Below are 15,199 nucleotides of genomic sequence, written 5' to 3' on the forward strand. Positions count from 1 at the left end.
GTGCAGCAACTTTACCTGCTCTCTCAACCTAGACGTCGAAACATAGTAGCGTAAGCACTGCTGCTTAGCATTAAGATTATCGAGTGAGATGTTGTAACACAAGGTCCACCCAAAAAAATATAGATTAAGATTTTTTCTTGTTGACATAGCCGTATGCAAACATATCCCGGGTAACTAATACGTCGCTTTCAGCGTGATTCATCGATAACAAATGTTTGTGCAAGTCACTACTCTGTGTGATAGCCTGTCATGAAGCGTGAGGCAGGTCAGGGACGGCAGGGTGGTGACATTAAATAAACAGGGAGCAGCTTAATGCAGTCGTAGTGTCGCAGGGAAACTAAATGCACTGAAGGCAGTGTGCTGTGTCACGTTGCATATGTGCATTGAGCTTCTAAACTCAAGGAAGCGAACGGGTACCTAACTATTAAATTGAAGTGACATAATTTGGAAGAAACAAAACACGGCTTTCTCTTGAACCCAGTAGTTTATATAATGTTTTAAACTTACGCGATTCTAAATCATAATTTAATCACGAACTTTTGACCACGACCGACAATGTAGTCGAAATGTCGAGGTAATTTTAGCAATAAATAAGTAGTTTTTGATTTATTCTCGAGAAATAGGTACCAGTACTTTCTGAGTTTTGTTTAAGCGTTTAGTAAAATGATGGCTGTTCTCAGCAGTGGGACGTATATAGGCTTAGATGATGATGATGAATATAGCTTAAACTACAATTTCATTTGTAGATTCTACATTCTCAGATTTCATGTTCAAAGTTGAATCACACAGCGATGTCTCTTGCATGCTTCAATGGTTATACACAGCTGTGCTACTGATGCCACTGCGATTTAGTTCCGAACTTTAGTTTCTATGATCATCTCTACCAAAAGTCATTACGAGAACTTATCCTCTGAAATAAGGAAGTAATATTTGTTGTTGTTACTCAGATTAATTGATGGAGTTTTGGACGTGAAATTAGCTTGATTCAATCTCAGTGAAATAAAAGTAATTTATCACTTCATCACTTACCAATGGGCGGTATTTCAGTTAAGTATAAATGAAAATTAACTTCACCAGCAATTATAATTTAAGAAGAACTTAGCTTTGTGATTTATGTAGCGAATAATAATCAAACACGCCGCCTGCTACAGAGATATTGTTGTCGCATCCAACGATAAAATCGAAACGCGCAACCCTCCGACAACGTGTGAAATTGTTTATTTCAACTCGCATTTAAGCTTTCCATTGTCAATGGCCAAATTCAAATGTAAAGAATTACATTGTAACACCCTAATCTTGATCCAAAATCGTTTACAAAGCGCCCTGTTAAAAGTGAGTGTTAATCAGATTTGATACATTGTGTTCACTCGACAGGAGACGTGTATGGCATTTTTGGAATTAAAGATGGTTGAAGGGTGGAGTGAATTGCCTATAGCGACACTATCTTGGCTATTGTCGAATTTATAGCCCGGACAATATTGTAGAAGGCCATAGAAATACCATAAACGCCTAACGGAACTGATTAAATCAATTGTTGTAGTTCTTGTAACAGTGATTTGGCTTGTAACCTAATTTTTTTTTCACAACTTTAGTGAAATTGTTTAGGGGTGTAAAGTTAAGTTCCATAAAATTAAATGTCGTACGTAACTCATAAGTTGTAACAAATAATGGATGATAAATGGATTAAAAAAAATAATGAAAATTAATTATTTTGAATTCAATTAAAGTGTTTTTTTTTTCTATGCATACAAAGTCGAATGTCAAGCAACGTTTTGCTGAAAAAAACTGTCGCTCTAAAATCTATCCTAAAGAATAACCTGGACCAACAAAGTGCTGAAGTCATACGTACAATGGCCCATTTATGGCATTACATTAGTTTGAAGTAAGAAAAGAAATATCGAAATTGACAAATTCATACACAAGTATCCTCCAAAGACAACAGGGTTACAAGAGGGCTGTAACAAATTCTGTTTGGTGCTTCTCTAAATCTGTGTCAAGGGATAATACAACAATGAAAATTGGACTTCAAATATTGCTTTAGCCGAAACGCTGCGAATTCTTTTATGATGAAACATTCCTTTCACTTCTAAAGGAAATATCATTGAGTTAGACGTAATGAAATTTTTACTATATTATAAAGAAATAAAAACGTTGGGCCTTGGGTAACTTTATATACGATAACTCGGTCATTTTAAATTTATTTTTCACAAGAAAATCATTCCCATAATAGGTAACTTTTTTTTTCGAAATAAAGTAATGATAATTACTTAGATAGGTATACCGGGTGGGCCCTGTAACAGGAGCAAAACATTAAAACACAGGTTCTGCTACTCAAATTGAACTACTTTAGTACTGCAACTTTCAAAAGTTCAGTAATTTTGTCATTATGTTTATTCCAAACAAATTAATTGGTATTTTAATGTACGGCATCCAATAGTCTAAATGACATCGCCTGACATGTAACAAAATGACGGATTTCGCAATATATTGCTTGTTAAATTAAACGTTAAACTATAATAAAAATCATAATGCAAGACTCCAAAAAATTTAAAAAATAACAAAAAAATGGATCCAACCACAAAACCCTTGAAAATATTTTTCTATGTACTTAGGTACCTACTAGCTCGAAGTCGGTGACTCAGCACGACCCAGCACGAGGGATTGAAACCCATAGTATGTAGGTGAGGAAGACGGACTATTGCTCCACTCCTGCTGGCACTTGCTGAGGCACCTACCTACCTAGAAAAATATTTTCAAGGGCTTGTAGTCGGTTCCATTTTTTTTTAATATTTTAATTTTTTTGGAATCATTTACATTTTTTTTTTTTTTTTTGATAAACGCATTGTAAACTACTAAGTCGAAAGTTAATTATCTCAGTTAAAATTTGAACCTACGTTAACAGCTTATTTCAATATAAAAGCCGCCCAAGCCCGGTGGTTTAAAGTCGGTAAAATACTGAAGTTACAAAAAAGTTTTAATATTGTTTAACCTTTTGATAATTTAAACACTCAGAGAAGGTTCTGGCATAACAAAGCCGTGTTTACGTTTCAGGAATCTTGGCTTATGTAAGTATTTGCACACACAGCTCGTGAGCGCGGGCTCTAGCTATATTCCCACCGGTGTAATGGCAAGTAAATTTAAAGTTGTGTGTGTGTGTGTGTGTGTGTGTGTGTGTGTGTGTGTGTGTGTGTGTGTGTGTGTGCGCGTGCGTGCGTGCGTGCGTGCGTGCGTGGGTGCGTTTGTGTGTGTGTGTGTGTGTGTGTGTGTGTGTACAAACATAGCTAGATGTTATTCCAGACATATAGGCAACAATTTATCCCAATATTCCCGCGAAATCGTTATAAAATCACGATGTATTTTTTGGGAATTTCCACGAAAATTAGTAACATCCTGGAATTTCAGTTCATTTGAATGGATATAATGACTAAAGCGTGCAAAGCCGCAGGTAAAGTGTAGTTAAATATATGCAGATTTAGTTTTTATTATTGATGTACGATGATAGTTAAATACGAGCTTTAAAATTTCATTAAAAAAAGTAAACCAATTGAAAAGAAAGCAGCCAATCAAATCGATCCTCCATCTGTCAATCTAAGATTACGGGGCTGAAAGATTGTCTTGATTGGTTGATTCTACTTGTAACGTGGATACGATGTACAGGTGAACAAACACATGATGATGTATGGAATCTATGGAACTTTTGTGTGTGTGTCATGTTAATATCCCATATTTTTGTCATGGAAATTACAGTGAAATTGCTTATTAAAAGGTTTCTCCCTGGTACATGAATCAGTTTGTTCGACTGTGCAATTTAGCTTTATTCAAACAAAAAAATATTATGTACATCACAAAAGAAGACTACAATCATATTAGAATAAACAGCGAGCAGCAAATTAAAGGTTTTAAGTTATTTAATCCTTTGTACCCTTGTTATTTATTACCCTAAACTTACTCAATTGGTATGAATTACGAACTTTAATTAAAAAGGGATAACGGACATTTTCTGTACCCATAGTCAAATTTATTATGACATCTATATTTCTTACAAATTGTTACGAAATTAATTTTAATTGTAAAGCCTGGCCGGCCATAGCTATATAGGACGACTCGCTTTATTTATCATTTCAGAAATGTCCGTAAGTAGGAACCTTATTATCCGTTCTGAATTTACCATACAGTCGAGTTCATAAACTTGTGAGCAAAAATTTGATCAAATAATATGAACACGACTCTATTGTTACGCGCGTAGAAGCGTGCTTAGATATTTTTAACCGACGAAAAAAACTGAGGAGGTTCTCAAGTCGACGCGTATATTTTTTTTATGTATGCCTTTGACTTTTTACGCATAACTTTTTACAGAGTAGTCCTATTTTGATGATTCTTTTTTTATAAGAAAGCGTATACCCCGAGAGTGGTCCCATTTAAATTGGGAATAAATATTCCAGGGGATGATTGATTGTTCAGTCGCTGATTGTACTGTATGACCAGGCATAACTTTGTACAGAGTAGTCTGATTTTCATAACTCTTTTTTTATTAGATAGGGTATACCTTTAAGTTGGTATTATATACATTTGGGGGAAAAAAACACCCCAAGGGTGGGAAAAAAGTTTAAAATAAAAACTTTGTTAAAATGTTTTTGATTGAATTTTAGCGCACACGTTTATGAACTCGACTAAGTATACCTTTTTATTTAACTTTATCTAACTTGTACCTACAACAAGTGGCTGAGAACAAACATTAACTTTATTAGAACTAATTTTAGAGTTTCATAGTCCGTCCGTTCTTCCACGGTTTAACTTAGAGACTGCTAGTGCTATAAATTTGTATTTTGCATGAGTATGTATACAGACACACACCAAGAAAGTGGTAAAATAAAATTAGTATTTTTTTTTAGTAGGTACGAGTACATCCTCTTGACCTAAAGCGGGATTTTTTTCTAGCCTAAATTTTCTAGCTATTTTTTATTGCAGTCAAGTGCCTCAAATGACTGTACCGAGACATATTATTATATAAAATGGAAATTAAGTCTATATTGAAAAAAAAAAACAAATATAAGACAGTACCTACTATCATAGAAGTGGGTACCTAATGGAAATAGAGGGAGCTACCGTAAGTACCAAACAAGTGATTTCCATTATTTCGTTTAAAATGATTAAGTTGGTAATTTTATTTTGTCATTCATCAAAGACAAGAACACTTTTATTGCTAGAAAGACTTTGTTGGTGTTGCAAAAAATAACAGTGAAATAGCGCTTCAGTTGTCTTGCCGATATTAAGTAAAGCAATTTAAACTTTAGTCGCTTTGGTTGGCTGCATGAACTACGGATAGGCCTGCATTATCAGTAAAGCTGTATTTTTTAACCAACATATTTTTGCAAATTTACTAAGAATCTCAATTAATTTTCTCTTAAACACAGAATGAAGAGATCTCAAAAGTGAGTAGCTTACTTAAACTTAACCACGCCTTAATTGTGATTTCACAAAGGAATGTTGCAAGCACGTCTTTTGTTTCAGAAAAGTTGTAAATTTGATTAAAATTTATTACGAAAGCGGAATAAGGGATGAATACAAAGGTGCTTATAATGCCAATATTTCTCCCTTTTATTAGGCCATTCTGTCAGAACCAGGTAAGTTTGCGCCTGTGATAGCAATCTAAGTAATCTTAGGGAGATAACGTTTACGGAGCGTTAATAATAATGAGTAATGTGTGCGGATTAAAAACTACAAAGTAAGAGCTGTTAATTTGAAATTTAGTCGACCTATCAAACAGATTTTTTTTTAATTACCAAGTAATTCTTAGAAAATATCCCAGTATGAGCGTAGTAAATTAATGAGAGAAAGTAGAGGAAAACATTCCAGATTGTTAAGCTCATTTGTCGGCATACGAACGTGGCTGAATCGCCTACGGTGCTTATCGCAGCGCTCGGTTAAGCTTTTTAGGATATTTTTTTGGGTAATTCCGACTATAGTTCAATTAAGTCTGGCAAAAACGCCTTGATAAAATTGCACGTTCCAAAACGGCCTCCTTGTCATTGAGCTATGTTATGGTTATGAGTACAGAGCGATAGCTAGCTACTTGCCCTTAAATTATAGAAATTACAAAATGAAATATAGATGCACAGAAAAAAACAGAAAAAGAGACCAGCGCTGAGAATCAAACCCAGGTCCTCAGCATTCCGTGCTGCGTGCTATACATCTACACTACCACTGGACTGGCTGGTCTCTTTTTCTGGTTTTTCTGTGCATCTATGTTTCAATTTATCATTTCCATATGGATTTTACAGGATGACCGTAAAAGTAACAAAATTTGGAGATGAAAAAAAAAATACAAAAAGACTCCAAAAACCAATCTTAACTAAAATTATAGTTTATGATGGTCCAAATGAGAACTGTTAGAGCTTTTGTGACATGAATTCAATAAATAAATATTGAATACAAATCAAAGTCAAAGCTAGTGACCCCGTAAAAACTAGATGATGTTTGTGGTATTTTGATACCTACTGAAATATATTTTCGTTACCATTTCATTCGCAGCTTGAAAAATATGTAGGTATGATTTTTGTTATATAATATTTTCTGTCAAGTTTCTTGCGATGTGTTTTGGCAATTATGCCCTTTCCGAGAGCGCTGGTAGTAGATATAAGAGCCCTTTTTGCGGTCTACGTACAGAATAAATAAACGCTTTGATTATAATTTGGAAAATAATTATCTAACTGTAAAATTTTAACTGTGTAGTCCAACTAATATTATTCTTATTATTATTATTTTTATGAAATGGACATTAATATCACTTCAAATTTTAATAGGTTTTTGTTTTGCAGATTCAGGATAGTACTATTGTATGGAATTCTTTTATTTTTCATTTGCATTAGCACTTTTACTGCAATAAACAATTTGTACGCCGTACGGTAAAACATGTAGGGCTTCATTTCTTTTCTATGTGTATCAACTGTATTTAACTATTACTCATGTTTAAGCAAATAAAATATTTTTATCTTTATCTTTATCATTTTTTAATCTACCGTTTTTAAATTTACAATGAATGTTCCTTAAATTTTAAATCTAGATGCTCTCAAAATTCTTAAGAAACTTGCCGCAACCACGTTGCAGGCAAGCCTGTTTATTCCTTATTGCCCCCAATCTTATTTTTATGAATACTCAAACGCACGCCAACTTTTTCAACACCTATTTACATTGCTTATCCAAATAAACGATCGACGTTGGAACCTATACGGGAGCGGCAACAAATAACACTTAGCCGCTTTCGATACCTGCAAGTAAATTGCGTTATATCGTCGAGATAGAGATCAATGAAACCAGATCGAGGTTACGCATCCCGCCGCGCTGGGATCGTCGTCGTAAAACAAATCAGTGCCGAACAAATATTTCACAAACAGGGATATTGCGAACGATCGGAAAATAAGATCGCACGCGCCACTCGAGCAATTCAACATCTTGAGGAACACCTAGATTTAATAAAAGTGTGTTCTTATAGGTGCTTGTGAGCGGAGAAATGTTGTTGGGAATACATTTCTAAGTTAAATTAGAAAGTTAAATCAGTTGACATTAGGTAAAGTACATTAAGTATAGACTTCGAAAACTACCGGGTGTGGCCTGTAATATGAGCAAATAATTAAAACATAGATCATACTCCTCAAACTGAACAACATTAGTTCAGCAACGTTTAAAAATAATTAGTTATTTAATTTTTATTACACTCACTGATGATTACAGTTTTAAGTTTATTCGAAGAAGAAAGGCAGTTTGTAGCGTGACAGGCGACGTCAGTTGTGTTCTAGGATGGCAGTATTTAATTTGTATGAAAAAAGGAAAATTTAAAAACTCCATTATTTTTAATAGTCTTGGTATTTCTGTGGATGTCTGGCTGTTTTTTTTTAATTTGGTGTACTCCTTAAGAACTTTCAAATTACCTACTTATTAGACAAGCAAAGAACTTACCTCTCATAACCGGATCAAACAGAATTGTATGACCGTGTAATGGATTCCCGACCTTTAGTATCAAATTGTATTTTTAACCGACTTCAAAAAAGGAGGTTATCAATTCGGTTTTTTTTAACTCTTCAAATCTTGTAGGGACACCTATAGTAAATTGGATATATTTAGTAGTAACTCGTGCATTTGCTCTTGAAAATCATCATAATGTGAAGTGGAACTGATGATGAAGACCATAGTTGACCCACGGAGTTACTACTCAATAACAAGTATTTCACGGGTTGAATTTCAATTACTTTAACACAGTTGTTAAGCAATTTATGCTCCTCGTAATGCATATGGTAAAATGGAATGGGTGGTGAAACACCAGGACTCCTCAATAATGAACGTCTCTGCATCGGAAAAAGCAATCTTTTCTAAAAGGTGACGAGCAGTTGACATTAAACTATTGTATCTTAGATCATTTATAATTCATTAATTTAAGCGTGAAAAAAAAAATATAACAAAAAATTTAACCGACCACAAAAAAACATGAAAATAATTTGCTACCAATCTGAAGTCGGTGCCTCAGCACGAGCCAGTAGAAGTGATTGAAGCCCAATATGTAGGTAGTGCGTAGGTGAGGTAGGCTATTATAGGTCCATTCCTGCTGGCTCATGCTGAGGCACCGACTTCAGACTGGTAGAAAATTGAAAATACAAACTGAAATATAGATGCACAGAAAAACCAGAAAAATAAGACCAGCACTGCCACCACTGGCTGGCCACCAGTGGTGTAGCGGTATAGCACGCGGTACGGAATACCGAGGACCTGGGTTCGATTCCCATCGCTGGTTTTTCTGTGCATCTATATTTCAGTTTGTATTTTCAATTTAGGTTTCACGGGATGACCATAAAAGTAAAAATTTGGAATTGAAATAAAAAGTAGAAAAAGATTCCAAAAAAACAATCTTAATTGGTAGAAAATTATTTTCATGGTTTTTTGTAGTCGGTTCAATTTTTTGTTATATTTTTTTTTTATATTAATCCGGAAGTTTCTTGAAACAATTGAATATCAGCGTGAATTTGCTGTTCTTCTGTTATTGTCAGTTATGTTCTCTTATAGTGTTATGTTATTTTTAAATTAACAATGAATGCACAATAGAAATACAAAAAGCTATAATTTTCCTTGATCATTCCGCGAAAGGCGAAAGCGCATTGTCTTATGTTTTTGTATTGTCAAGGTATTTATAGGTAATCCATTTTCCATCTCATTCTTCACACAAAATGTTTATTTAAATATGATCTTTCATAATAACATGCAAATCTTTTCCATACATAAATAATCAGAAATCGGTAATCAGTTACTATGGTGAAAGCATACTTGTCCTTAACCCCAACATAAAATACATAATAAAAGGTAACTTGAACTCTACTGACCCTGCCATCTGTTATGTCGTTCAACCGCCTCTGATTCTTGGCACGAAACAAGTCGCATTGACTCAGCTGAGTGTTGAATAACAAAGTTCCAGTCTACTTCCCCAAATTTCGGCGCCTGGATGTCGCGTCGTCATAGCCACGCTGGCGCCAGCAGAGATGTTGGCCCCAGACAACATTCATCGCGGGGTCAGTGCCCCTACGACCCTCAATTTGCACTTACTGAATGCGCAAACAAGATGCGTCTATTGCCCTAGACTAGCCCGGCTGTCTCGGGGCTTTAATCACATCCTCGACACTCCCACGTCGTTTTAATAGAGTTGAATTTCAGCTGGGAATGACATCGTAAAATGACTTTGCTTAAAGTCCTTGGAAATAAGGTGATTACCTATATGAAAGTTTTGATAATAATGTTAAGAGCCTTTATGCTGCTAAATGTCATATTGACATTCCATACATCTGCCAAGGAAAACACAGTGAAATTGATTTGAAAAGTTCCCTGGTAAGCGATTCAGTTCCCTTGACTGTGCGTATATAGTTAACCATTTTATCATTTAATCATTTATTGTGTGTAGAATTCAGGTTACAGATAATTACAGATATAGTTGTACAAATATAGTTTCACCAAACCCTATCCTTTCAGGTGTGCACACATGAAAATGGGTACAAATTGAAAATAAAAAATTAAATTATGCCATTATTTAAACGTATTTAGTACCTAAATTGCAATAAATCACATGAAATTTAATACTGTCATAACTCAAAATTTGGGGCTGTTGTATATACTGTATATATATATATATATATATATATATATATAACACAGTATATACAACAGCCCCAAAATTAAAGTTATGACAGTATTACATTTCATCTGCGATTATTATTAATGCCTACTTACCTCCAGTATAAAATACTCGCTCTTAGTAAAACACAGTGAATAAACAACATTTTTACAGCGGGACAGTTAAACTAACACTTCTACAATCCGGGTGTAACGGCGACAGCACGGTGGTGCTAAAAAAAGGAGGCAGTATATTTTATGGCATAGTTTATGCCTGTTCACTATTGACATTTTTATTGAGCTATTTTCCTTTACTCCTTTATAGACCCTAAGGTTTGAAGGTAGGAATAAGTACCTAAGGAAAAACGTATAGGTATAATGGACCACGATGGGATTAGGAATGGACGGTAATTTCGAATACTTACCCCTACGTCAAATTGCATATGGAATGACTTAGGTGCCTAAATTACATCGTGTACTGTTTCTTTAGAATTGTTCGACCATAGACCATAACATATTATATAAAACGAAATTTATACCTGTGTTTTCTGTTTCTTAAAGATCTGTTCACTCACGAAAGAGCGCCCCTCCACATTTTATAATTGTAGTTGTAAACGTATCCGTACGACAAGTGTATGTGTGCGTAGTTCGAACGTGGCATTTTTTTTTGGTAGCCGAATACCGTCAGTCACGCACACTAAGACAACGTACCTATATGTACGAGATTTATTCGTACTATTGCACATTGATAATCTATGGAGGGGCGTTCCTTCGTGAGTGAATATTTCTGTACGCGTTTGTGTCCAACGACAGTCATAAGCCATCTCCTAAAATTACGTATCAACTAACTTTCAATCACATGTGACAACAGAAGGCAAGCATAATTCATTCATTCTTTCCCGGCAGGGGTGCATTTTGTGTTCCAGAGGATATTAATGATTAAATTTGCACGAACAATCACCCGAGCTTTGTACGGCTGATTACCGGCTGCTTCCTCACTGAATGAAACATAAGTCGTTTGACTTTGCCGATCCGCCCTTCGGTGTGGATAACTGAATTACAAATTAGTGTGCATCAGCTACGTGGCCATTGTAACGAGTTTTTAAAACACAGACAACACGATCTGTAAACAGCTTCCCAACTTGGAAATGAAGTACTATTATTAGTAGGAGGTATAATCCCTTCAAGACAACATTGGGCTCTAGAAGCTAACAGTATAATGATGATGATAATTATTAAATTAATTAATACGCAATGTACTTACAAAATAACACAATATTAATACGTAATTTGCTACATAATAGAAAGAAAGAAAGAAAGAAAGAAAATACATTTATTTAACGCCATAAAAAACAACATAGGAACAAACATAGAACAAATAAAGACATACATGACGCTAAACAGGTCCCCACTCAGCATAATGCCACGGCAATAATATAAATAATATAATAATATATATATATATAATAATGTATATAATATATTAATTCGATTTATATTTATACATTTAATAACTGTGTTTCGTGGACTCATCCGTTCTCATTCTCTGTTTAAAAATATTCTACTCTGAGTTTCTGCTATGAAGTCTGCTATGATGACTTCCTAAAGCGTGCACTATAAAGAGCCTATTTTCCTTCTGTCCATTCCTATATTGAACAGACTGTAGGTAAAGTTTTAATCGGCTTCATTGTGTGTCTTTCATTCTCGAAAGTGATGACATAGGTGATGTGCATTGCATAGCATTCATCCATTATCTATTGACAAAAAAAGTGGTAACAGGTGGGTATATTTCAAGCCGGAAAAACTTATTATTCCTTTTTTTGTTAAGAAATGTCGTTATATTGCCCGCTCTACTTTTACATGCCGCAGTAACTGCACTTTTTCCGAGATATAGAAAGTAGCCAATATTAATCAGAGACACTGAAGAGAAGATAATGTTTAGTAGTTCTAGAGTATAGGTACTATAGCATAAATTTTATCGAAACAGATTTGAAGCTCCGATTTGAAGGTCCCTTGTATCGCAACCGCATAAATTTCATTCTTCCAATACTTAGACAAAAGTCTAGCCTAATGACTCCTTAAAGGCGCTGAAAGCTCATCCCGGGCTTGTATAGTGAGTGGAGTTTTAAAAAGGTGTGAGACGCGAAATGGTTTGGATGAGTTCTGAAACGGCGTATGATTTGGCTATACAAAAGTTTTATATTCTATGAATAATAATACTCGTACCTGGCGGAAATAAAAGTAGCATGAAGTAGTTTCAATATTGAATTTTAAGAAGCTATTACCGTCAGTTCAGGGATGAGTTTTTTGAAAACGACAACAAGTTGGAATAACGATGGTACGCACTTATACATAATACAAATCCGGTGAATTGATAATTTAACCGCAACCACAGACAAAGTATTTGGCCTAATAATAGAACATGCAACTCTTATTACTTTTTAACAACTTGAATACAAAATATCAAAACCCACCCACATAATATTCTTGAGGCAGCTTTTTAATCCATCTGTGTAGTGCTGATATACCTACAATTCTTACAAAAAGTACCTATAAATGTGTGAGTAAGAAAAGCAATAAGTTACTTATTACGGGGTAAGTAAGCATTCGTAAGGGAATCTCAAGGGGTCCTCTTGAAGGTAGACAGACACGGGAACAATAGGCCCGCATCAGTAGACGTATCTCTAGTGCTTTTCAACCGCCTCCCGCTAATCCCCCGTTCATTAGTAAGGGACCCCCTTCAATCGGATAGTTTTTTTAGACTATTATTGTTTCGGATAATTGATTTGGCATAATAGTACTGTCGCATAATAATCTTTGGCCTACTACTTTTTTGCCATATTAAACCATTAGAATAATTTCAGTTGGACTAATTTGTATTAGACTAATACACATTATGCATATTATTGTTTGGGCTATTGATTATTTGTTATAAATGAACAACAAAATATTAGATTAAGTTAGATCACGTTAGGTACATTAGGTTAGGTTAGGTCAGTATGATATCCAGGCGCGAAGCGCCCAAGCAACGCAGAAATTGGAGGTCCGCTAGCGGACCTCCGTCGACCTCGCCTTAGTTTCTAAATATATATGAATACAAAACTAACCTTTTCTCGTACGAGTAGTGCATCAGGCTCGTGATTGTGGTTATGCACCTTGTAATGATACAAATTTATTATTATGACATTTTGTATTTATGCTATTTGACGTTAGACTTCATGAAGATGACGTTTTCTGTATTTATGCTTTTTTAAATTTAAGCGTAAAAAAAATTCGTAATGATGAGTATTATTCACATCGCTAATTCGGTAAAAAAAAATGCGTAACAATAATATTACAAATAATTTTATGCCATCCAATAGAGAACCCATTAGTAAACTTACATGTCATGAACTGAACACCCCGCTTAGTTTCATACTGAAAATGCATTGTTCATACAACGTTTTATCATTGCACTGTCTAGTACAACTAAGAGTGCTGCTGTGTGTCGGTCCTGCGAGTGTGGTGGAATCATTGTTATGAAGTCGTACGCATTATATTTACATTTCACTTCGAAAAAAAAAGTATTATCTTTACATTTTTGTAAGAAGTTAAATTTTAAAATACAGGACTGGTATTTCTAATCTTCTAAAAATATATAAAATTCTCGTGTCACAGTGTTTGTAACCAAACTCCTCTGAAACGGCTTGACCAATTTTTATGTTTTTTTTTTGTGTATTTTTGGTAGTTCTGAGAATAGAACGTAAACTATGTTTCATACTTCTACGCGGACGGAAACGCGGGCAACAGCTAGTCGCATTATATTAGGACCAGGATATTTGGACGCAGAAATATCCAAGGGAGATCTTTCTATGTACTTGTTAAGAAAATGTTATAGATGTCGACCTGCCGATGAAAGTGACCGATAGAAATTATTTCTAATGAAACAAAATGTGTTAAAAAAGCAACGTTGATGAGTTTATAAGAAATCTGTTAAAGATTAACTTTATTTTTCTTTTCCCCACATCTTCTCCGAATTGAATGTTTTGCCAAGCACACGTTGTTGGTTTCAGATCCTGATCAGTATTCAATTTCTATGTTTTACTGAAACATTGTTAGGAACAAGAGTAAAAACGCAAATACTCCATAATACCTTCCACAGTGCCAATATTCTACTTGTTCAAGTAGAGCTAAAACGAAATCTCTAAACTCATATTTAAAATATAATCTTAAACAACGCGGGTTCGAAAAATGTTCATGCAATATTTATTTTGTATTGTATACTGAGGAGCACTTTAAAACCAAATACAGAAAATGTAATATTGATAGTCTGGCTGTATTATGTATTGCGTGACTACATCCAGTTCTTCGAACAACGTTTCAGCTTTTAGCTTCGAGTTCTACCTAGCATTGAGACTTAAGTAAGTAAATTCACATGAGTATTATCAAAGAAGGTAAAACAGTAGGTAGATTTGAAGTAAATGCTATAAACCCACAACTATCAATTCCCTACTTCATTTGTCATATATAATTCAGTAATGCTGGCTGTAGTATCAACTTCAATTGCTAGTTAATATCGCCGTAATCACATAGTGACTTTCTCAATTTCAAATTAGTGATATAATTTTATAAGCTAACATTTTATTATATTTTATTTTTTTCTCCCACAATAATATTTGATATTAGATTTTAAGTAAACATTTTCATGGAATCTGCTGCTGCAGTATTGTCAGCTACTTACATTAACATCTTTAAGCATCATGTTTACAGCGAATAAATGAAAAATTATGATTATGATTAGGAACAACTTTGTATTTGCCAGCCTGAAACATTAAAACAATTAATTAGGTAGGTATACAAAGCAAGTAGGTTTCGAATTTCCCTAGGCTTGGAATTTTCACGTTTTCATTGTAGAAATTATTAATACATCACGGCACGGGCCTCCCGCTATGGCAAAAATAAGACGAAATCAGATACTTGTTCCAGGGATATTACGCCTTCTAAATGAATATCAGCCCACCGCGTCGAGTTCCTGCGTATAAAAGACCTTTTGATTCGCCGATGGCCGCCC

General features: G+C 34.6%; 2 protein-coding genes across 3 annotated transcripts in view; one reads left to right on the plus strand and one right to left on the minus strand.

Moving 5' to 3' along the window:
• Fas1 (fasciclin 1 Fas1 domain-containing) overlaps nucleotides 1-15,199 on the minus strand; it is an 80,309-nt gene that overhangs the window by 32,724 nt on the left and 32,386 nt on the right. The window lies entirely within an intron of this gene.
• Nucleotides 9,735-15,199, plus strand: part of LOC141427538 (RNA-binding motif protein, X-linked 2) — a 219,289-nt gene continuing 213,824 nt past the window's right edge. Inside the window, exon 1 of the mRNA XM_074087075.1 lies at nucleotides 9,735-9,746. The gene's annotated coding sequence lies outside the window, so the exon portion shown is untranslated. The remainder of the gene's footprint in view (nucleotides 9,747-15,199) is intronic.

The sequence above is a fragment of the Choristoneura fumiferana genome, chromosome 4 (genome assembly GCF_025370935.1).
Source record: "Choristoneura fumiferana chromosome 4, NRCan_CFum_1, whole genome shotgun sequence".
Classification (NCBI taxonomy): Eukaryota; Metazoa; Arthropoda; class Insecta; order Lepidoptera; family Tortricidae; genus Choristoneura; species Choristoneura fumiferana.